The sequence below is a fragment of the Rattus norvegicus genome, chromosome 3, assembly GCF_021556685.1.
Source record: "Rattus norvegicus strain SHRSP/BbbUtx chromosome 3, alternate assembly SHRSP_T2T, whole genome shotgun sequence".
In the NCBI taxonomy this organism is placed as follows: domain Eukaryota; kingdom Metazoa; phylum Chordata; class Mammalia; order Rodentia; family Muridae; genus Rattus; species Rattus norvegicus.
Window position 1 is genome coordinate 133884029 of NC_141536.1, and position 25979 is coordinate 133910007.

The 25979-nt window shown below is 42.0% G+C and overlaps 1 pseudogene; it reads right to left on the reverse strand.

The window, feature by feature from the left end:
* Positions 1 to 6140: 6140 nt before the first annotated feature.
* On the reverse strand, positions 6141 to 6876 carry Bcl2l12-ps1 (Bcl2 like 12, pseudogene 1; annotated as a pseudogene).
* Between the last annotated feature and the right edge of the window lie 19103 nt (positions 6877 to 25979).

Genomic DNA, 25979 nt, shown 5'->3' on the forward strand with positions numbered 1-25979 from the left:
AAACTCGTACCTTCTCCTGCACCATGCCTGCCTGGATGCTACCATGCACCCACCATGATCATAGCTACCATGCACCCACCATGATCATAATAAATGGAACCTCTGAACCTGTAAGCCAGCCCCAATTAAATGTTGTCCTGATAAGACTTGAGTTGGTCATGGTGTCTGTTCACAGCAGTGAAACCCTAAGACAAAGTTACAGAAACAGTTTGCATAGATGTCTAAATGTCTTAGTCCATTTTCTGTTGCTGTAACAAAATAAGTAAGTTCTAAGATTAATTGATAAGAAATAGTATGGTGTATTTAATTTAGTTTGGAGTTTGGAAAGTCTAAGAACATGAAGCTGGTCATCTGGTAAGGACTTTATTGTTATACAATAACACAGTGGAAGCGATCACATGACAAGACAAAGCAAGCCTCTACTTTAAGTCATTTCCCCTCATACTAGAAAGCCCCTAATGACTCTTAGGGTCCCTACCTACAAAACTTCATTTAATCTTAGTTCCCAAAGGTTACTGTCCAACAGCATCTACTATAAATAAGACTTTTCATGTTAAGCTCCAAGCACATGAGTTCAGGGACAAAAATCTGACCCATACCACTGGACCATTTATTTATTTGACAATATGTCTTCTAGAATTACTCAGGCCCAACCCCTATAGACTTTTGCAGTATGCATTAGAATTGTGCTTTGTCAGCCTACACACTGGGTATGCTAAAACTAGGGATACTCATTCACGTTGGCAATTAAAGATGCATAGCTATTCTGTGTTCTGTGATCAGGTGATGAAAGATTAGAAACAGCAGGTGCTTGGTACGGATGGCATAGACTTACTTGGGAACCCCTAGAGATGGGGCCAAAACTAAACTCCGAGGACTTTTTTTTAAAAAAATCTAGACATCTCTATCTACCACAGGTACATCTGAAGTCATCGGGTCTGGTGATTATACAATCTGAGCAAAATGAACTTACTTTGAACTTTCCTGAAGATCAGACTCATGGGAGAAAAAAACATTCATAGCAATATTTGAAACTACAATTTATGCTTCTCCCAAAAGCCATGAAGATTCAGTAAATCCCATTCCTTTCTCTTAAAGGAAGGAGGTGTGAGAAGCAAGGGCATGAGTTTCTCACTGGAAAGGATACCTCTGCATGCTTACAGATCATTGAACTTCTGAAGACTCCATTAATGGGATAGTCCTCTAGAGATCTTTGTAAGGATTATTGGACATCTTCTTGTAACACATTTTTAATTGAGACATTAAGAACATCTGTAATGTTCTGTTCACCAGATCCTAGCAATAGAAGCTTTTGTAATTTATATTGTGACAGAGAACAGGAAAGTCTACATATCCCAGGGGAAATGTATACTGCTGTCTTTCCCACATGAAAGACACTGCTTTTGCTGCCTTTTTTCTGATGGGGATAAAAACAGCATGTTCACGGGTGCAATGGTCACATCTGAGCTTCCAGAGGTGATATTTATTTATTCCAATAGGAATCAGCATTCATTTTGCAGCTATGTTATGCCATCTGGCCAAGTCTGTGGTGCCTCACTGTGACCATTTTTGCAGTTTCCTACAAATGAATTGGATGATAATCATTTTTAAAGTCTTTGAAAGTGACCGGGGCTCTCCTGGGATGTGTTCTTCTGGTTGATTACCTTAGCCGGGACAGAAGAACAGTTTCAGGCCTTTCGCTTGGACCCTTCCATCATCCCTCTTAATCCTCACAGCAGGGAGTCAAGATGAGAATCCTGCCAGCAGCTGAGGATCTCCATCCTGATGATGCATGTGAGCAGGGAAGAATAACTCATCAGTTGGGGGTGAAGACATATTGAACACTCTGTAGAGTCGATTTTGGCCAGAATTCTGTTTGCTACCCAGTATATACATAAACTGCACTCTATGAGGGTCTACAAGGCAACCTTGGATTCTATAGCATTCCATATTTAGGTTCTATATTGTCAGCTTAGGTCTACATCAGTAGCTATCTCAAGACCTAGGTATAACCTTCGCCCTCGTGAATGGATACTCTGTGTGGTGGTTTATTTTCTTTTTCTTCCTTTTTTTTATTGGATATTTCCTTTATTTACATTTCTACAAGAGCTGCTCCAAACATAGGTGTTTTTAAAAGGCACACTTCGCTGCTCATTGTTCTTTTCCTCTGAACCTCCAGCTAAAACTGGTCCATGCTCGCTCTCAAAATTTCTTTGGCTAAGACTGTTGAATGAACCCTAGTGGGCGATCACATTGATAATTTGAGAGAAACAGTAGCTGTTTGCTGTGAGCCTGCTTTGCATTGGCCCAAATTATACAACATATACATTGGTTTGGAATGTTCCTGAAACTTTGGCTTCAACAGCCCTATTTCCCAAATGTTTACTTTTACCCAGCCAATAAAGTAGTAGGCAAGGATCAGCCCAGACACACACAGACCCATAGTCCATGTTCTTTCCGTGGATCTAGAATCGTTTTCAGTTTCCCCATTTTCTTCTATGAGCTTTTCTTGTTTATATTTTGCTTTCTGCTAACTGAACCACCACAGCTCTTCCCAGAGTGTATAAGTCAGGGTTTTATTGCTGTGAAGAAGCATCATGGCCAAGGAAACTAAAGGAAAACATTTAATTGGGGCTACCTTACAGTTTGAGAGGTTCAGCCCTTTATCCTCTGTCAGGAAGCTTGGCAGCATGAGGTAGACTTAGTGCTGGAGAAGGAGCTGAGAGGTCTACATCTTGATCCAAAGGCAGCCAGGAGAAGACTTATCTTCCACCTGGGTGGACCTTGAGTACAAGGAGAACTCAAAGCCCACTTACACAGTGCTGCACTTCTAACAAGACCACATCTCCTCCCAAAAGACCATGCTTCCTAATAGTGCCACTCCCCTATGGTCAAGAATTCAAATACATGAATGTATGGGGACAAACGTATTTAAACCACCACACAGGAGCAGAGACTGAAGGAAAGGCCATCCAGAGACTGCCCCACCTGGGGATCCATCCCATATATGGTCACGAAACCCAGACACTATTGCAGATGCCAAGAAGTGCATGCTGACAGGAGCCTCATATAGCTAATTCCTGAGAGGCTGTGCCAGAGCCTTACAAACACAGAGGCAGATGCTCAAAGCCAACCATTGGACTGAGAATGTGGTCCCCAATGGAGGAGTTAGAGAAAGGGCTGAAGGAGCTGAAGGGGTTTGCAATACCATAGGAAGAACAACAATACCAACCAAACAGACCCCTCCAGAGCTCCCAGGGACTAAACCACCAATCAAAGAGTACACAGCAATGTACCTATGGCTCTAGTGTATGTGTAGCAGAGGATTGCCTTGTCAGGCATCAATGGGAGGAGAAGTCCTTGACCCTGTGAAGGCTCGATGTCCCAGTGTAGGGGATGCCAGGGCAGGGAGGTAGGAGGGAGTGGGCGGGTGAGTACCCTCATAGAAACAGGGGGAGGGGGAGGGGGATAAGAGATTTCCAGAGGGGAAACCAGGAAAGGGGATAACATTTGAAATGTAAATTAAAAGTATCCAATAAAAGAAAAAAAAAGTACCAGAAACAAGTCTGAAATGAGATGATAGTGAAAATGAGGAAGTTAGAGGTATATTCTTAGCTTAGAGACCACAAAAGACAGAGCCAGTGTAAGGACCTAGGTGTTGGTCATTTGTCTAGAGGTAGATTCTAGGGAAAGAGGGAAGAAAGTTTTACACAATATCAAAATGCAGTAAAATAGAGTTCTCTTTCAGTATCCACAGGGCATAGATCCAGGATCTCCATTGGATCTCCAGGAGTTCAGGCTCCATCTATAAAATGATGTAATGTTTGCACAGAACCCATGAACATCCTCCAATATACTTTAACTCATCTCTAGATGACTTCAGATGCCTAATATAATACACATGCTGTGAGGATAACATAGGGAATTATGTTGTGAGTAATGTACCTGCTCTGTGCAGATGTACAGAACTCACCAAATGGAGGAGCAGCTGTGTATATTAATAAGCTTGCTAATGTTGTGAGCAGTTGAGAAAAATCACACTGAATGCACACTTCACTACTTTTCTCCAAAGCATCAGAAGTTGCTAGAAATGACACTGGCTTAGGAAAGCGACAGTAATAGGTTCTCCTCTAGGACGGATGGCCTCACCATCCAATGCAAGCCCTATACCCATGGCCCAGAAAACACGATGGAAGATGGGGCAGAAAGACTATAAGACAGAAGACCAAGACATCTGCTGTGAGAGAGTCTCCTGTATATGACGAGGAAGCTGTATCTGTGGAATCTCAAAAGTGCGGTCACATCAACAAGACCAGCACAGTAACAGCACCACTTGATATGCCAGCATGGATGAGGCAAGCATCACAAAGCCCTGTCCCTAAATGAAGAGCCACAGAGCTGCTGGGAGAGAGAGAACGAGTCTTCTGTAGGGATGAGCCTCCTGATAGGTTAGCAACTCCCAAGCAGTCAGCCCTAAACACATATGCACGTAAGAACATGAAATGGACTCTGTATGTAAATGCATACACATAGGCATGTACATAAATATATGTGTATTTCTATGTAACTAATTTCAGAAGAGGTCACACATTTCAGAAGGATAAAGAGGGACATGGGAGCTGTTGCAAGAGATAGAAATATGATACTCGTGAGATTCTCAAAAAAGTTTAATAAAAAGGTTGACTGCAACTAAAAACAACAACAAACAAAAGCCCAAAAAGCAATAATAAAGAAGGGGAAAAGACCAAAAATTGTAGAGTTTATCTTATAAGTTCTGCCAGGTTCTTTTTAAAGGGCTACCTCTAAGACATTGCTTCCAGACAAGTGGGGGCAATCTCCAAGACTGAAGAGAATCTCACCAAGACAAGCAGGACGCTAGAACATGCTTAGCACACACCAACCACTGTTAAAGCCAGACGTGAAGCAAGAACACACCACAGTGGCCACCAGGCTCCTGCATCCACTCTTGGATTTTCAGATTTTGCTATTATTCTTCAGCTAAGCCACTGAGGAAGTGAGCTTGTTTGTTCTTGTTTTGTTGTTGTTGTTGTTTTAGTTTTCTAATTTGAATTAAGCTCAGTTTATCCATCTGCAGTGGTTTCAAGCAAGCCCATATGATTTTGCACTTATATTGCCTTCTATTCTTTGTCTCTCTGGGTGCCTAACACAGCAAGAAATGGCTTGAGGAGTCTTTAAACACCATGGCCCTTCCTGGAGTACAGTAACTGTATGGTAGGAAGCGGGGGTGGGGGGTTACAAAAATACCAGCAATAGAACACAGTGCTAGAACTTGGAAGAGGTCCCAAAGGATTCGGATTCTGCAAACAGCACTGTTGGCAGCTTGAGGCACTGGCCTCCGCTTGAATTTCATTTTACTTTAAGACTTGTGCCTGTTTTCCTTCAGTTGATAAGACGACGTCTTGAATTATGAATAAAACTCCAAAGCTGATGTGAAAATTCATTTGGCTCTACCTCAGAAACTTCCCAGTTTCCCACTTCCGGACTGTCAACAATGGAAATGGTTGCCTTTCGACCGTTCTTGAGAAATTATCATCAGTCTTTGACCTAGACCTTGAAGCTTCAGGCGAGACATGGCAGGCCTGCCAATTGGCTTTCTGGCTTCTTGGTGGCTCAATAAGGGGTGCCCACAATATTAGAGGTGGTTTCACCTCATAAAAACTTGGGCCTGTGAGGTAACAACCAGAACTATCAGAAGCAACCTGAAGCTACCACACCAGCCTAGTTTCTTTACATCCACTATGTCCTCTGTCATTGGGGGGAAAAAGATTTTCCTGAATTCTTGAGATGGTTATTAAAAACCCCTTCCGAAGAACCCCCTGATAACGGATACCATATATACCATAGCTTTCTGCACACTCGCTAGTTAGAAATGCCCCTCCCCCATGTGAAATGCATTACACATTAAAAGACGACCTTCATCCTCAGCAAGCATCATTTCCCTCATCTTTGAGTTCTTTTTTTTTTTTTAAAGAACAAAGCTTTTAATACAGAGACATTTCTAAACAGTCTTTTTGGCAAAAAAAAAAAAAAAAAAGAAAAGTAGGTCAACCACAACCTTCAACCCTGAAGTATGTGTGTCGTCATACTTTGGTCACCTGCAGCCAGTTCAGAGGGAATGCTCAGTCCGAGGGCAAGTTCAAGTCCACAGGTGAGTGGCTAGGATGCCTGCCCAGCCCCCATGGGCCTGGATCCAGGGCACGAAGCTGTGTACATGTTCAATGCTGAGGTTGGCCAAGCCCAACTACGTGCCGGCTCAGCTTCATGGCCAGTGCTAGGACTGCCAGCGGATCTGGGGGTGGCGGTGGGGGCTTGAGCAGTTTGGGGAGGAGCTGCCCCTCGGGCTAGAGAAGAGTTCCACAAGGTGGGCGAAAGAGCCTTCTGACAGGAGGGCCAGTTTATGATGCAGAGCTGGGTCAGATGCCAGCTTTTGGTTGATGACTTCCGCCTCCTCCTCCATCAAGGCTACCAGCCTGCTTAGCAGGGCTTCCTTCTCCGTGGGAGGGGGGGTCCCTGAATCTTTGAGGTGGGCGGAGACTTGAGTTGCTTCTGTACCAGCTGTTCCAGACGCTGGGCAACCAGGGCATAGAAGTCTGGAGTGGCTGGGCCAGGCTCCGAACCATAACAGTGGCGGAGGGGAAGGCAGCAGGGCCTAGAGGACCCAAGGGAAGGACCTCTTCTTCCCAGGGGACAAGGGAGGCATCTTTAGGGGAAGCTCAGGAAATCTGTTGTCTCTTCTTGGGCAGGGTTCTTGGGTGGAGTTGGGATAGGGGACCCAGCAGCTTCACTGCACCTAAGGAAGGCAGTCAGAACCTTCAGTGTGTCCTCTTGGAGACCCAACTCTTCAGAGTCGGCCATGGAGGTACCTGGATTGGGGTTCTGCCCAAGTCATACTGGCGCACACGTTTTCACTCAATTTCTACAGACTTTACTTCGGAAATTCAACTTTTCCATGCCTATGCACTGGGCTGACACGGTAACCCCATCTTTGAGTTCTAGAGCCTGTTTTTGATGACAGGTTTGAATATGACAGAAACCCATCTAGAGCTGGCTTAAATACAGAGAGGACTCTATCTTTGTGGTCCTGCGATGCCTCACCCAGATCTGTAAGAGGACCTAGACCCTTTGGGTAGATACAGGACACATATCTTTCCTAAGCAGACTTTTCACCTCCTGAATTTGTCACTATCTGACCATCTGTATTATACTTTTGTATTTTATATAAATATATTTTATATTAATATAAATTAATATAAAATATATTTATATAAAATATATAATATTATATATAATGTGTTTGTGTCCTGTCCCTTTTTAACTTTTAAGATGACAATGTGGTCCCGTGTCATTTCAAAGATTTATGTCATAAAGCCCAATCATCACAGGGTCAGTTGTTCTAGCTTGGAAATTTCCAGAGAAAATTTCTGATTGGATCACCATGTTCCAGTCAACTCTTAAAATAACATGGTAGACCAAGTGTCAAAAAAGAAAGGAAAAGGAAAAAGAGGAAGGGAGGGAGGGAGGGAGGGAGGGAGGGAGGGAGGGAGGGAGGGAGGGAGGGAGGGAGGAAGAAAGGAAGTTAGGTACATTGGTCAGAGATAGGTGGCCAAAAAACTTAGCAAAAGTCTTACTCACTGATCCCTAAGATTTCTGGCATCAAGCAGCCCTCTTTGCATTATCTGCTTGACCTAAGCTAATTCTCAAATTCAAGGTAGCCAATGTCTGTGTTCCCCAACCACAGGTTTGTCTGTCCCAGGATTGAGCCTACTGTAATGTAATCTGAAAGACCCTCTTTTAGATTTAGATTTTAATAATTACATATATTAATTGTGTGACATAATGGGCTTCATTGTGACACTGTTATAAATGCATAGTGTGCTTCAGTTCTATTCACCTGTCTCTTTTGTTTCCCCCCCTCTCCCCCTCCAGGCTCCTTACATTTTTTCAATAATATCCTGTGGTGGTTTGAATGAAAATGACCTCTACAGGCTCATAGGGAGTGGTCCTATTAGAAAGGGTGATTTTGTTGGGGCAGGTGTGGCCTTGTTGAAGGAAGTGTGTCACTGGGAATGGGCTTTGAGGTTTCAAAGGCCCAGTGTCACTCTCATCCTGCTGCCTGCTGATTTAGATGTAGAACTCTTAGCTCCTCCAGCACCATGTCTGCCTGTCAACTGCCATGCTTCCTGACATGATGATAACGGACTAACTCCAAACCTGTAAGCGAGCCCCAGTGAAATATTTTCCTTATTAAGAGTTGCCATGGGGGGCTGGGGATTTAGCTCAGTGGTAGAGCGCTTACCTAGGAAGCGCAAGGCTCGGGGTTCGGTCCCCAGCTCCGAAAAAAAGAACCAAAAAAAAAAAAAAAAAAAAAGAGTTGCCATGGAATTGATGTCCCTTCACAACAGTAGAAACCCTAACTAAGACATCATTCCCCCTCAACTGCCATGTCTTTCTGCTCTAGACCTAATGTAGAAGAGAAAATGAACAACATTCAATTTTCTGACCCTGTCTTATTTTTCTTAACATGATGCCAATTCCATCATTTACCTGAAACAGCATGGTTTTCTTCTTCTTTGTAATTGCATAATATCTATTGCATGCATATGCCATGTTTTCTTTACATGTCATCTGTTGGAGAACATGTAGGCTGATTCCATAGTTAGTTATTATGAATAGTGAGATGATGAACATAGATGTGCAGGTATGTCTGGAGGTGTGCTGACTTAGATAAACCCTTTGGGGATATAACCAGTAATGTGAATTTATTACTTGTTACATTGCTGTGAAGGGAGAGTTTATTTTGGCCTACAGTTTACAAGGATACATTCCATTAGGGCTCAGAAGGCAGAGCAGGCATGAATGGCAGCTGTCCACATTCCAGTGTCAAGAAGCAGAGAGCAGTTAAGTAGATCCAGGTTTATAAACCCTCAAGTTCCACCCCCAGAGACTCACTTCCTCCAATGGAGTCATTCCAAATCAACAACCAATCAAAAAAATGCCCCACAGACATGCCGACAGGTCAGTCCCCTGAAGCAATTCTTCAATTGAAGTTCCCCTTCCCAAGTGACACCAGCTTGTATCAGGCTGACAAAAAACTAACCAGCACAGGAACCAATTAAAGACCAGAATTAAATCTCTTCAAATATAGCCAATTGTTCTCTTGAGAAAGGAAGAACAAAATCCAATGCAGAAAAGTAGTACTTTTAATAAAATAGTGATGGTACAACTAGACACCCACATTTGAAAGAATTCTCATTTAAAATGTAAAACCCAGACATTAAATGTGGATCATCCACAAAAAGTTATTTAAAATAGATCATAGAACTAAATGCAAAATACAAAGTTCCTGGATGACATAGGAGAAGAGCTAAGTGATCTTAGATTTGGTGATGACTGTTTAGACACAATATCAAAGATGATTCAGGAAGAAATAAAATTCGTCTCCACAAAAGGCACTGTTTGGAGAATGAAAGTATAGATCACAGACAAGAAGAGATGTACCGGGTAAAAGCCTTGACCCTAAAACATACACATGAAGGACTCTTAAAAACTCAGTAATAAGAAATCAAACAAGCCAACTAAAAGGCTGCTCTGACATTTTCCGATTAATTATTAGTGCAGTTTAATTTTCACCACTGGATATGTGAGCTGTGAACATTATAGTTGACATTTATTATACTGTGTTATACATATACATATTATATATGTTGTTTCCTTGAAGTCGTCCACCATGTCTATTTCTTTAAAACAAAACAAAACAAAACAACAATCCCACAAGCTGGCAAGATGGTTCTGTGGACAAAGGCACTTGTCACCAATTCTGATGACCTTGAGTTTAATTCCTGGATCCTACAAAGTAGGAAACAACTGTCCTCTGACCTCTACACACATGCTATAGAAAACACACACACACACACACACACACACACACACACACACACACACACACACAGGATGTTCTAAAGGAGGTGAAACACACCATTCTGAAGGGAAGCTCATTAAGATAGCAAGTAAACAACTCAAAATAGCTTCAGGAAGTCCCTGAAACTAACAAGACTCGATAGACTGGTCCCTCCCCAAGATTGTATAAACGGTAAATACTTATGAGAGTCACTCTCAGAGAATCTAAGCTGCGAAGAAGACTCAAAATGAGCTAACCATATGGAAGAAGAAGACACAACCAAGGAGCCTGGAAGAAACAAAACAAGCCAGACAGTCTGAAAAAACAGTGACCAGCCCAGCTGCCTAAAAGAAGCAAAGACCAACCCAGCTTCCTGAAAGAGCTTAGACCAACTGAACCACCAGAAGAGGACAGCCTATGACCTGCTGAGCTGCTTATAGACTGTTCCAGGCAGAATGTTCCAGGCTTCTAACTTCTGGGAACTATCATCTGGTATGAGATGCTGCAGCTATCTTTGAGTCATTTCTGTGACTGTAAGTAACTTACCTTTATTCCTATATGGAACACCAGTAAAATTCATTGACTCACAAAGTTGAAATTTGTACATGCTTTGATATGTTGTCAGTTTCCTATCTGGGGTGGTAAAGAAGCTAAAAGTTACACAGCGAAACCCTGTCTCAAACAAAACAAAACAAAAAACCCTAAACAAACAAACAAAACCTAAGAGAACAATTACATTTACGATAGCTACCAATTAATAAAATATACAGGAATTAATACTTTTATAAAGACATGAGGGGGCAAGATGGTCCAGCAAATAAAGGCACTTGCCAATAAGCCTGAGGACTTGAGTGTGGTCCTTAGATTCCACATGGTGGAAGAAGAAAATCAACTCTTTTCACTTGTCTTCCACATACTCAGTGTTACGTGCAGTTGCAAACACACACACACACACACACATACACACACACACACACACACCCCAAATGTAAAAAATTATGAACATGGAAGAGGACTACTTAGGCAGAAAAAAGCAAGTGGAAAAAGACTGAAGAATTTAACAGGTGAATACAATCAAATATATGACATAAATATGTGAATAGGTCATAGTAAAACACAGTATATATAATTAATATATTCCAATAAAACTTTATCACCCAGGCTAACCTCAACTTTGGGATCATCCTATCTTAATCTCCTGAGTCCAGAGATTGGAGGTTGGCAACATATGAAATGTTTCTTCCTAGCAATTTTGAAATGTACATTACGATCAAATATGTTGTCAACTATCTTTACACTGGTCAATAGAAATTATATATGTGTGTGGATATATTTATATGTATACATACATACGTATGTAAATTCTAAATGGAATATATATATGTGGAATCTAAAATAATGGGATAGAGAGCTTAAGGGAATGAGATGATAGCCATTGGGTATTCAGTCCAGAGGAAAAAGGCGTTTTGGCATATATAATTATATAATATTTGATGTAATACTAATGCATGATAAAATCTATAATATGTGTATATATGTATATACAATATGCATATAATATACATATATTATGCATTTACATTTATATTATACAATTATAACTATTAATTAATGCTTGTATCAACCTGGTGACAGAAATTTGTTCAACAGAGAAACCTAAATCTTTGAGGTAAATGTCAGAAGTGTGATTTCTGGATCATGTGGTAGTTGTGCTTTTAGTTTTTCCACGATCTTCTGTACAGATTTCTATGATTACAAGTTCTACCCTGACTAGCAGAGTGCAGAAGTTCCCTTTTCTCGGCACCTTCATCAACTCTTGGCATCTTCTTTTCTCCAATATCTAGTCTAATAGGCTAAGGTAAATCTTCCTGTAGTTTTTATTTGCATTTCCCTTATGATGAACTATGTAGAATTTTTTTCACATGTCTGCTGGTTATTTGAGTCTCTTTATTTGAGAAATTTCCATTCAAAAAATTCCAGTAGACTATGAACTTTTTGTTTATTATTGTTGTTATTATCATTATCATTATTACTGAATTAATTGTCTCCTATAGAGTTTGAATATTAATGTTGTATCATCTCTATATTTTCCTTCCAATCTTTAAGTTGTCTTTGTATAGTTTTATTTTTTCTTTGCTATGAACATACCTTTTAGTTTGATGAAGACTATTTCTGCTTTTCATGCTTGAGCTTTAAGGGGTCAAAATTCACTGCATAATCCTTTATAGTGCTTGTCTTATACTTTCCCCTGTAGCCCTTGAGTTTCTGTCCCTGTATTAAACTTTTTAATGTATCTTGAGTTTAGTTTTGTAGGTAGCACAAAAGTTCAGTTCCATTCTTTTGCATGAAGATGCCTTAATGTTCCAACAGCATCTATTGAAGAGACCACTCTTTTCCTCTGGAGTTTCTTGGGCCTTTATTAAGAGTCGCTGGGACATGCCTGTATGGGTCTTTCCTGGGTTCTCTCTTCTATCCTGTTGGTGAACCTATCTATTGTTTGTCACCATGCTTCTTTAATTAGCATAACTTGTAGTAAGTATGGTTGGAAGTCAGGTAGTATACCAAGAAGATCACAAGTTCCAGGCCTTCCTGAGCCACACGAAGACCCTGTCCCAAAGTGAAAAACAAAAATACATCACACACTACTATGGTTCTGCAGAAATGCTTAGAATTTTCTAGTTCTGCAGGTCATGCTACACAGTGTGCATCCTGACCACTGGCTTAGCTCTATTCTCCTAGAAAAAGATTCTGAGTCCAGAATTCAAGTGAGTCAGCTCAGACGGCTTTATCAGGAGAACTGGGTGGCCTCAAAAGAACAGGGCTTCAAATTCTTTGTTCTAGAGGCCAGAAACCCACAGCTAGGACATACTTAGGTTTTAGTGAGTACTGCATCCGGGTTCATAAGAAAGTCATGTCCTAACATTACAGAATAAATAGGGAGATCTCCAGGCCCTAATACCAATGTACTATCTTTGTGATAAGAACATCCATCACCCTCCAAAGGGCTCACCTCCCCTCTAAATATCATTGGACTGGAAATTTGGCTTCAGCATGGAAATGTGGGAATCACAAGTATGCAGAACACAGGGAGATTCACAACAAACAAGTAGCAGGACAACAGTAGAGGAGTGAGGCTGTCAGTGAGGGAAAGAATGCTCAAAACAGGGTAGTCTGACAGTGGAATTCTGGAGCTCAGGGGTGAGAGACTCTAGACCAGATCACGACAGGGGTTGACATGTGTGGACACATAGACAGGTATGGTTAACACACCCAGACCTTTTAAGGTTATTCACTGATATGTAAGGCTTTCTTAAAAAAAAAAAAAAAAACTCAATCATTGTATTTACTCTCTAGTGCTGGAAACAAGCGTATAACTTGTGACATTTATTTATTTATTTAAGTACTTGTTTAGTTCTTGTTGTAAAGGCAGGGACACGGATTTAAAACTTTATTAGCATCTAATCCTGTTAAGATCGTCTCCACTGTATGCCAGCACAGCCACACTTTCAAAATGTGTACTAATTACCAGTGTCCCATCCTATGTGTATGCTTCCCACACAGCTCCTGACCTTTTTGTTAATAACTTTGCATTATATTCATTGACCTGAAACAAATTGAATTCAGTGGCACTCACTCAAGAATTGAATTACATAGTCTTCTTAATTGGTCTCTTATTTAAAGGGAGGGAAGTAATGGCTTGCCACCTGTAATGTTTCAAGCAAAATAAAATTGGGATTCTAATGCATTTCCCGAAGCTAGGTGGCTTTTTTCAAGGTCTGGCAATGAAAATACCATTCTGGTATTGTCTAAAGAAAAGAATCTTGGGGTTCATTTATTGTCATTGCCAATGCCATGGGGGTGGGAAATGTCTATTAAGAAACATTCCCTATGGCGATTCATGTAGATCAGGTGGGCTGGGAAGACTCTCAGAGCCAGTGGCATTCAGTGTCTGTCGGCCATGGTTGTGCTGTCTGACCTGCCTTGGCTCTTTAGATTTGGGATTACATGATTTAATGCACCTCTCTCTGACTGGCAAAACAGGAACCATTAACCAGGAATATGTTAAGCATGCAAAGATATTTTCCACTGCATCGGTTAGTTTTAAGTCCTTGAGCGGCTTTGTGTGTTAGCTGGAGGGGGGCAGAAATCTAATTTCGGGGGTTTAGTAGTGGTGCTCTCCTGTCGAGCTTCACAGGCAGTAGATACCGCCCCGTAACCTTGTTCTCCATACTGCTCACCGCCAACTCATCTCTTTTCTTGGAGGATTCTTGCAAGCGATTCAAAGAGATAAGGAGCCTGGAACATTTCAGCTCTGTTTTCTATTTCCAGTGTGAAATTAATTGTTCCGACTGCAAAGAACTACTTACTCTTTCCCTTACCATATTTAACTTAAAAATGCAAATGTTATTAGTGGACCGATCACTGATAAGGGTGCCTTTGTGCCCGGCTTTAACCTCTATTAGTGAGGATTATGAGGACATAGTCACATTGGCATTTTCTAAGTGTCATGGTGACAGCACTTGCTGCACAAATGCCTAGCTGTCACCGTGAGTTTTATCACTTGGTTTTTCCCTCCGAATGTAGACTAATAAGCCCAGAAATTACAATTGCCTCCCTGCCGAATCTGTGATAGGCGGAAATAATGATATCAGTGCCCTGCTAATCTTCTTGCCTCTGCGCTTGGCACTGTCCTATTGAGTCACCTGTCACACTCCGCTTTGATGAGACGAATTCAATCTCCCTGCTGTAATGACAATGGGGCCATTTTAATGTTTGGAAATGATTATGTGGAAGCTTCGTTGGGCTCTGTCTTGGCAAGCAAACCCAGGCACTGTGCACGCCAGGAGAGCAGTCCCTGGCTGTCCGACAGGCGGAGGAAATGCTGTGTTATTATGAAAGAGACATGGAAGTCAGCTTCATAGTGAGCCTTCTGTGGTGGCCTTGCAAGAGGGAGGAGCAAGGAGGGGAAGAGGAGGGATCACTCTTGCGAAAGCTTTGCCATTGGCTAATCTCACCATGTCGGCACAGATTTAGCTCCTGAAGAATTTCCCAGAACATCTGTGCATTCAAGAAGGCAGGGGTAGCTGAAGCTTATAAACGTTACTGTGACTAACTCTACAACATCATTTGCTGGGGCTATAGGCAGACCAGTGCAGTTCTTCCCCAGAACATCAGCCAAGTCAAATCACCTTACTCCAGGTCCACTCTTAACCTTCTAGGAGAGTAATATTTCCACAGAATACCAAAACATAATATGCCTTGGAAACTTAGGACCTGCCACATAGGTTGGCTTCTAAAGTCACTGTGGAAAATGAGCAACCTCTCCAAAAGCCAGCAGTACATGAATCTAGCAGCTTTTCTCCAAAGTAGAAGTAGGTATGTGTTTAACCAAAACCACAAATAGACTGATCATAGAGAAAGCCTTTATGAAAGCCTTTATGATACTTTCAAGCTAAAGATAACCCATCACAGGAAGAATGGGCAAAGAGATCAGGAATTGTTCAATGGTGGAATGCTGTCTGCAGTCAGAATGAATGAATTATAACTACCTGGATGAGTCTCACAAACAGGGCTACAGATAAAATAAGTAAATGTAAAAGGATGTATGTGAAGAATTCCATTCATAAGTATTCAGAGTAAGTAAAACTGTTACATGATGGAGAGTTGGGGTAAAGACTGAAACCCAGAAGGAAAATGTGCTCGCATCTTAAGGGTCTTGTCAATGTAGTTTCCCTGTAGATTGCTTGTCTGTACACAAAAATGCCAAGGCTGTTGTGAAATTTAAGAGAGCGATAGAATTCACTGGATGCATTGTCACTGCTGTGCGACACTCCTCAGGATCTGTGACAACATCCACAGGAGCAGAAAAGTCAGGAGCCTTCAAGCTACTTCCCAAACTCCTACCAACACTCCAAAACTTCCAGAGTAGTTTCAGAATTGCGGCTTCTCTGACACAAGCCCCAAGGATGAAAAGGACCCCCGTCACAGCTACTGTTTAAACGTATCTTCCCTATTTGAACAATGAAGTTCAAGGGAAACATTTTTATCTCTGGTAATAGCATCCCAGAGGGATAGCAGCCCACAGAACATACAACTCACTGTCTCTGATCGTTCCAGAGGGCAGCTCCCAAGTTCCCTGTTAACATGAAAAAGAGGTGGGCAGAAAGGAGCCTAATTCCGCAGGCAAAGTCCGCATACAGTTGGACCAGGCTCTGTAATGTAAATTGCTTGGCTTGGTTCCAAAGCAAAATGGAGATGTCCCCAGGTTGATTAAATAGTCTTCAAACTAAATCTCTACCTTCTCTATTTGTTCCTTATGGCAGTCTATTTGATTCATCTTATCTGTCCAGACACGACATTCATTAAGTTAGTGTTCGCTCACTTGCAGTTACAGTAGAAGTCAGCGGTGTACACATTTTAATCTCGCTTGGTACTCTTGGTCTCTGTTAAACATGGAACCAGGACAGCATTTTTCTCTTTAATATGCCAATAGTAAGAATTTGTGCAGTTCGAAATTGGGTTTAAGGTCTTTCTTTGGCACTTGGTACAAACTTGGAAATGTTCTTTAACCTCTCAAAACTTGCACTTCCTCATCTGTGTAGTAGAGATAAGACACAGGCCTTCCCAAAGGTCATTACAGGGACAAATTAGAGAGTACACAACAGCAGAGCGGTGCCTGGTGTACGCTAGGCACAGTGAGCAGTGACTCCCAGAAGGATGGTGGCTGTGCTATTGTTTACCTGAGTAAAATTCGCCAAGAGGCTCCCATTTGTCTATGAGGTAAAAGTTCTTCATGACCTGACCTGACCCCAACCTGATAACCAGCCCTGATATTTCCAGAAGACTGTTTCAAACCTACTCTTCCCTTTTTTCTCCACTTGTTTTTCCCAAAGCATCGTTTGATGGATTTTGCCCCTTTCCTTCAAGCCATTTCTTCTGATTTAAAGCCTCCTGTTTCTTCAAGGTATGATCAAGTCCCTCTTTTCCTCATATACCCCTTGCCACATTGAGTTACTATGTTAAGTGGCTACTCTGAGGTGGCGACACTGTAGGACCTCGTGAGTTGTAATTTTGAAGCAGAACAGTCTACATGACCATGCAATCCCCTGCATTTTGCATTCTCCATAACTTAGACCAAGCAAATGTGAACAGGAGCCATGTGGACCCTTTCACTGGACAAGCATCAGTGAAAGTAAATTCCAAGGAAAACGGAGGGAGGTCTTCTCCCTCATCTGCTGTAACAAGCTTACAGGCCATGCGATCCAAATGGGTCAGTACCTCTATCAGCTTCCCATTTGAACAGGACACAGTCATAGAACCTAGACCAGACACCCAAATTTCCATAGCATACACTTAAAGACATTTGGTGGTAGACTATAGCAGTTGGGACTGAGTGGGACTTGTCTTCTCTGTGTTTTCAATTCCTCCTAATCTGTACCCTGGTCTCTGTCAGATGGATCGTACTGTCAGGATATGTATGCAACAAGTGAACTTTTCTCATAGCAAGTGTTGTGGATAGCCCTGGTGGTGTTTGTATTTCGATGCTAATTCTGCTTTCCCAAGAGGGGCTGCCTCAGACGAGAAGTGATTCATGTACTCAAATGATTTCATGTGAACCTTCCCGTAAGGAATAAAGATTTCGAGGAACCAATCACTGGGCAAGGAGTAGGCAGGACTTCTGGGTCAGAGAAGGGAAGAGGAGAGGCAGGAAAAGGTGACTTGCTTTTGGACAGGGAGAGCTTGAAGGACAAAATGTAGCTAGCAAGAGACCCCCAGTTTAGATGGTGGATCTGCCAGGACTCGCCACTGGAGGAGTTAGATTTAGAATAGCTCACAAAATTGGGGTGCTAGCTGCCGTAGTAGTCAGCAATTGAGTTACCTGATGATTCTAAACCAAGATTGCGTGATGTTTTCCTTCATGAGGCGACTCAACTGAGTTCCAGAGAAAAGTACGGTGGGGGTGGGGGTACCCCATCCAGTCACGAGGATTTGGAAGTGTGGGGCTGGTGTGGCAGCGGCCTACTTTGGGAACTTGGCTAGTCAGTGGAGAGATTTCTGAGTCGGAGAGTCTGCCAAGATGAGACCAGGTTAGCCAGTAGGTGCTTTATTATGTCACACTACAAACAAGGGCATAGGCTTCTAGAAATCAGGGACAAGGGTAACTCCATCTTTACCTCTTCCTTGGTTCCTATCAATTGCTCTAACTATTCAGGTGTACAAAAATACTTGTTGAATAGGTTGCCCTCCCCTGGTGTTTCTGAATAAAGACCAAATGCATAAAGGTTAGCTTTATGAGGCAAGATTTCCCATTACGTGCAGTCATTCCTAAAGAGCTCTATGTACAACAGCATCATAGCATTCCTGTGAAGAGACAGGGTTCTTCATCCAGTTTAGAGATTCTTCCCAGCATTGATGGTTGAACCAGACAACAATTGTAATGACTTTGTAAATTCCAAAAGTCAGTTTTTCTGAAAGTAGGTTTTCAGAGTAATAATGAGGTTGGGAGAAGGTTGGGTCTTTCCACTGATGAGTCAGCACTTTCCATGGTTAATGAGGGTAGATTTCTCCCAGAACTATGACAGACTGATGCTGGAGCACGTGTGACTATGACCTCTTCCTGCAGAATGTGGCACAAGAAGGACAGTAACACCCTGTAATAACTTCTGATAACTTGAATCTATTCTTTATTGTTTGCAGCTATCTATCTCTTTACATGCAGAACAGCCGCAGGTAACCACCACCAGGTGTTCATTTAAATTTCAAAAAATTCTCAGGAGATTGTTTTGGATTCTCTAGATAACCCTACTCCTGTCTGATTATTATGTCTGGCTTGACAAAGAAAAAAATTGAAAAAAAATGAAAAGAAAGAGCCCTGGTTTGAGTGAATTGATCGAATTTAGCCAGCTGGTGGACAAACTGTGAACCTGACCACAACCTTGATCTACATGATACCAAAAGGAGCAAAGCTACAAATATAGTTAAGGTAAAAGAGCTTTGGTCTAAAGAAAACACTAAGGAAAGTAGTATAAACCCAGATGCACTACATGGTAATTAAAAATTACACATCTCACTGGAACCACCAGAACAAAAGAAACAAACATTAGTAAAGATAGAATGTGTGGGAAAACTTGCTGTGAAAGACGGAACTGGGTGTAGAAGAATAGTACAGAACCTGTTCCGAAGGGGGAAAGAGGTCTACCAGTAGGCCTGAATTTTGCAGCCCCCTAGGCATACAGAAAGACTTTTGCAGAGTTCTCCTATTGTTGTCATAAAGAATGTCTTGTTCTTGGGAATGTGTATTCTTTCATGGAAAAACATATTAGAAGGCTCTTGCACAGGTGTTCATTCCAGGTGATCATTTGTCTTATTATTGAAGGATGTATCCCAGTCGGAGTTTGTCAATGTACCCCAAAGGTCTCAAGAAAATGTATCTTCCAGAACAACGTGCAAGTTTAAGAGATGTGCACCAGACTGTCAACAGAGGCTACTACAGAAGAGATTCCAAGTGTCTGCCAACTGGAGACTGCTGTAACCAACCAGCATGACCAAGGCAGCAAGACTCTCTGAGCATAGCTTCCAAACCTTCTTCTCCTTAGTAGAAGTTCACAAGCAATGGATGAGAATTACAGAGCAGACATGTGTAGGCATCTGAAAAGGAAAGCAAGCTCACTGCCAGCCTGTTGATAAGCTAATGAACACTTCTCTTGAGTCTTACCTTGTGGATAATATGAGAAGCTGAAATCCTAGCAACAAACGCACTCAGATGATTAAGGATGTTGCCATGAGCCAAACACATGCTATTGAGATGCAGAGGTTTGCCCTCCCTCTTCATGGTTCCAGTAAGATGGGTGCAGCCAACAGAACTGCTAGAGGAAGACTTCCCATGAGCTTAGCAACTCTGCAAATTCAAAAGCTCAGTGACCTTCCTAACATGTCATCAGCATGCAATATATGGCACTCTGACCCTCTTTAGATGCTCAGAATACCTAGGTGCTTGAGAGCAAACATAGTAACAAGGGCTTTAGTAGATAAGTAGGTGCACTGTGCTTTGCTATGGTTTTTGGACCTCTGGCTACCTTACGTTTTGCTGCATATTTTAAAATCTTGAGTAATCTTAAAAAAAAAATTCTTTCTTGATTTTCTTTTTTAAGATTGATTTTAAAAACATATGTCCAGAATTTAGAAAACAAGGACCTGGTATGGTGGTGTATGCCCACAAGCCCAGTACTCTGGAGACATTGGTAGGTGGATCATATGTTCGAGGCCATTCTGACTCATCTCAAAACAAACAAAACAAAAAACTTTAAAATAGATATCTATTCTAAGTAAGGACAGCAGTTGTCTTAGATTAAGTTCTCCCAGACCCTGATAGGCTTCCTAAGCCAGTATCTTCTTACAGAGGCATTCCCAGGAGTCGAGGAAAGGAAAGGAGATGCTAAGATAGAAGAGAGAGAAAAGTGTGCAGGAATATGATCTGAAGTTAAGTTCTGTAAGAGGACAGTGATGTCTTGGGGACAGTGAAGCTCGGGGCCTCTCCCAACAGCTGCCTCCCTCTGAGGCAGCGCTTCAGAGCACCCTGTCTTAGTCAATGTTCTATTGCTCCAAAGAGACACCATGACCAAGGCAACGCTTATAAAGGAAAACATTTAATTGGGGCTTGCTGACAGTTTTAGAGGTTTAGCCATTATCATCATGGCAGGAAGCATGGCAGCATGCAGGCAGACATGGTGCTGGAGAAGGAGCTGAGAGTCCTCCATCCAGATCTGAAGGCAGCAGGAAAAGAGAGACACTGGGCCTGGCTTTCATATTTTAAACCTCAAAGCCCACCCCCACTGACACACTTCCTCCAGCAAGGCTGCGCCTCCTAATCCCTGTTAAGTAGCACCACTCCCTAACGACCAATCATTTAAATCTATGAACCTCTGGGGTCCATTTATATTCAAACTTACACACATCCTATAGCCAGGGAACACTCTGCATCAAAAGGTTAAAAAGACATCTGAAGGAAGATAGTCAAAAGTACCAGGAACATCTTCTAATAGTAGAAACCAAAGCTGGGATAGAAGCTCAGTGGTAAAGCACTTGCAAAGCTTTACGATGACCTGGATTTAGTTCCTGTAGCCACAGTGAATAAGAAAACTAACAATAGTTGAAATTTTTAAGTAACACATTTTATATAGAAAAAAACATTTTATATTTTGAGAATCTCATGTGTGAGCACTGTGTTTATATCATTTCCACCCCACCTCCTTCTGCCAGCTCCTCCCATATCTACCCACCCCACACACACACACTCCCTTTTTCTTTTGCCTTTTTTGAAATAAGGCTTTACTATGCACCCCTGGCTGACCTGCAACTCATAGAAATGCAACCACCACCAAAACCAGCCAAGAGGAAATAAAATCACTATTTAAGTGGGAGGGAGCTGAGTGGTGACACCTCATGCTTTTAATCTCAGCACTTGAGAGGCAGAGGCAGGTGGATCTCTGAGTTCGAGGTCAACCTGGTCTACACAGTGAGTTCCAGGACAGGAAGGACTTCACAAACCCTGTCTTAAAAACAAAAAGGGGGAGGGGTTGAGACAATTATCCATTCTTTTCAAAAACCATAACAAGAGCTCAAGACCGAAGAGACAGCACTGTTAAAGTCATTCTGGAGAATGGTATCCAGCCTCATCAGCAGGAAATAAAAAACAGGAATCATCTTAGACTTTCATTATAAAGGGTTAAAATTTTGTACCTGACAGGGAAAGTTCAGCTGTCTAGAAGCTTGTTTTAAAGTAAGTCTGGGTGTTCTTCTCTGGTCAGTCCACATGCTTTTCCCATCATGGCAGAACCACCCTCTTACATTAGAAACTAAAATAATGATGTTTACTGCCCAGCTGTCTTGGCAATAAGTCATGGCCAGGTTGATACAAGGGGACAATCTGCAAAAGGATTGTTTTGAAGGGCCACGAGGAAAGCGATTTATGGGGAAACACTTCAGCCACCTTTGAGTTCTGTATGAGACTGTGCCACTTACATCAAAAGCAGCCATCTTGCTGTCCGAGAAGAATGCTGAGGAGAACCCATAATGTTCTACAACATGTAGGCTTTGACATCCCTGAGCAGATGAACCAATGAACCCAAGAACGGCTCATCCCTAGGCTCCGTGGAGACAGTAAGAACAAGTGCTGTGTTGTAGTTGACCATTCATTCATTCACCATCAAATTAATTTGTTGCCGTGGCAATGATCCTAAATTGTTGACTTACAAACAAACGAACAAAAACATCACTAACATTTGAAGCTGGAGGTCCAGCTCAGTGGGAGGATGCTTATCTAGTGTGCACAAAGGCCTGGCTTTGACCTTCAGTGTCTCTGAACAAGAAAGAATAGCAAGAAGAGGAGATGGAGCACGGAGGAGAGAGAGAGTAGAGAACGAGGTATTTATTTCACTTATGAGCGTGGTGGTCGGCTGGATCCTTGGGTTTCTCATGTGTCTGCAGTGAGTTGATAGTTCCTGCACTGGTCGTTTGAAGATGTCTTTACTCAAATTCCTGCCACCTTGGCAGAGAAAACTTAACAGGTAAGTGAGCTGGGTGGCAGGAGCTCCCCAGTCACACCTAGGCATATACTGTCATCTATCCAACTGGTGGCCTGAGGGAAGTTAAACGGAAAGAGTTTCAAATGTGTTTTTAAGCAAGCAACTAAAAAAAAAGCCTTTAGTTACTGCCTTTGACAACTCTGAACAAATACAGCCTACGTGTGATTCATACATGTGTGATTCATCCCTTCCTATTCTTACTAAGAAAGGCAGCTTAGGGGTTTTTTTAGTTTTTCTTCAGAGCCCTCATGAACTCTTTCATTCTTTGAGGAACATTTTTTGGGCCCAAGATGAGCCCAAGCCCTTGACTAACTGATGTCTCTTAGCAGGGAGAGCCTCCAGGACTGTACATGCCAGAAGGAGCCAGATGGTCCCTGTGATGCCAAGTAAATCACAGGAAGAGGAAACCAGCTTGGCTGGGCAGCTTGTTGGAGATTTCCCTTGTCTGCTTCTTGCACCCTGGAGTCACAAGCTGATCACCGCCTTCACACTGCATTTATGTGAGTCCTGGGGGAGTCCAAACTCTTGTTCTCACACTTGTGCTTTCAATGTTTGACCCACCAAGCATCTCCCAGCAACACCTACAGACCCATGTCCCTTATTGATGGGGTGTGCCTCCTGGAGGCATCATCCCTGCACTCGGAGATACAGAGACACAGTGAGCCCATTGGCATTCCCAGATGCTGTCCACAGTAGACTACAGGCAGGCTGAGGATGGGTAGTAAGTAAGGTTCAGGCCTCGGGACAAACATCTCTTTCCTATCTCTTCATTTTCCACTGCCTCAAATTCCTTTTTCAGAAGTAGGCAAAGTATGCATTCCTTTTCAAAAACAGGATTCATTTATTAGAGTTTGCCACGTATTACTCTGGAGTATATTCCAGGACTAACCTTGGGTGTGTATAACAGGAAAGCACAGTGTGTCTTAGCTGATTACAATTCAAGCTGATCAAAAGACTCGAAAGAGAAGGTTCTCACCTCCAGTAGACCCCTGGTGCCAGCACACTCATTAAGCAAACCCGATGGTGGGAACTCTTACCCTGCCCCCACCCTCCAGCGGCTCCCTTCTTTCCTCCCACAGCTCATTAGCACCTTACACAGGAACAATGCTGAGATCAGATCCACAGGAAGCCTGTGAAACCATAAAAATCTGATTTGGACCAGAATGAAGTCAAAACTAGTAACATGATATATTTTTCAACACTACAAAACTTTTCCAGTGGTTTACAGAATTTGGACTATCTGTGATTTTTGGGTTTTCGTTCTGCCCCTATTTTCCATTTACTCAGAAATTCCAGAGTTGGCTAGGTTAAATGAAATGTTGTTTCTGGCAGATAATATCTCCATGTTCTTTTTAGCCTTTTTTTTTACAGAGGATCTAAAAGGCAACAAAGCTGTATCATTAGACACTGCCCTAACTACATATTAATCTTTGTTGCCAGCCAGAGCATTTTAAGCAACCTGGAGACAAACATCTTTGAGGGCATTTCCAGAGAGGTTTAACTGAGGAGATCCACCCTGAATCTGAGAGAGATCAACTCAAGGGCTCCTGTTCTCAGTCAGCTCTGAGTCAGTTGATAGACCCTACCTAAGATATTAATGCATGGGCACCTGTTCACAAAGGAGAACTGGGGAAAGCAACAGGAGGAGCAGCATTTATCCTGCTCTGCTTCCTGATTGGGGATGCAATGTGACCAGTTCAGTCAAGTGCCCTGCCAGTCCTTCCACGCCATGATGGACTGTATCTCCTAAAACTGTGAGCCAAAGTAAGTCTTTCATTTTAATCACATTGTTTTTAATCAAGTATTTGTTACAGTAACAAGCAAAGTACCTAATATTAATATCAATCTATGCTAATAATTTCTTTAAAAAATAAATATGTCATGTGCATTTCTTCTTTTTTATTAAACTTGTTCCTTGTGGTGCATGGGGACTATACCCCCATAGATACAAAAATCCATGAACACTCAAATATATTGAATAAAAGGCTATATACTATTTGTATGTAGATTATACACACATTCCCCTATATAACTTAAATCACTCCTAGACTATTTACAATACCTAGTACAAGCACTATATAAGTAGGCATTATACTGCATAATTTTGGTAATAATTAGGGAATAAAAAGGTCTGAGCATGTTCAGGATAGACACAGTCATCATAGACCCAAATACATAGGACCTGTCAGTTGGTTGGATATGAAGATCTGTGGAACACAGAGATACAGAATAGCTAGCATGAAATACTCTCAGTAGTGAATTCCCGTGTGTCTTGCCCTAGAGTTCTTGTGCTGAGGTACTTTGGTCAACCCTGACCGTGGTAAAAGAGAACTTTATAATTAAGAATTGTGAGTCTGAAGTCAGCTGAATACCTATGACACTCTCGTGTGTCAAGTTCTTTCTCCACAGACATCCCTTTGGTGAAGTCACTGCTTAATGCCGACACCATGTGCTTCTCTAGGGATATTTTCTGTCTGTGGCATTCTCCTCTCCATTAGAATAAGTACTGCGTATTCTCCAGTGTATATTCTCCAGTGCCTGCCCCAAGCGCCTGTTCCTTTTTGTGCTTCTTTAGGAGTAATGAATGTTGTGGAGATTCTTAGGCATGGACCTGGCAGATTTAAGTAGGACTTATTTCTCCAGAGAGAGCAGTCATGGTAAGAAAAGAGAAATTGGGCTTATGTGGTGGTCAGTGTTTCCATCAACTTGATGCAAGCTAAGGTTATCTGGTAAGAGGAAACTTCAACGGAAAAAATAACTCCTTGAAAATGGCTTGTAAGCAAGTCTGTGTGGCGTTTTCTTGATTAATTATTGATGTAGGGGGGCCAGCCCACTGGAAGGTGCCACTTCTGGGCATGCAGTCTTGGGCTTTATAAGAAAGTGTATTGAGCAAGCCAGTGATCAGTATTTCTCCATGGTCTCTGCTTCAGTTCTTGCCTTTAGGTCCCTGCCCTGAGCTCCTGCTGTATTATGGCTGTAAATTCTAAACTGAAATAAACCCTTTCCTTCCCACTGTGCTTTTGCTCATGGTGTTTTATCACAGTGATAGGAAACAAATTAAGACTGTGTTGGGGAAAACACTCATAGATGTTGAATTCTGCTATTGGCTAACTTAGGATACTGACAAAGAAAATGTTGGGGAAAAGGCTAAAAAGAGAGCTACTATCTAATTGAGAGGACTCTTTCTCCATTCCCCAAGCAGGAGCTTCCCCTGTGCTGTGAGGTCAGAGGTAAACTATTTCATTGGCAACTTGCATGTCCAAAGTCTTCTAAATTTATTTCCTACACACTCAGATTTCAGCCCTCCCCCTGACATGCTATATCTTTCTTACCAACCTAGAACTGCAGTAGTTATCAATCTGTAGATCATTAACTCATTTGCCCACAGTTGTCTACATGTCAGTCTTGGATTTGATTATTGAGTCTTAACAGTAGAAATAAACAAGCAATTCTCTGAGGTGGGGGGCAAGGCACTG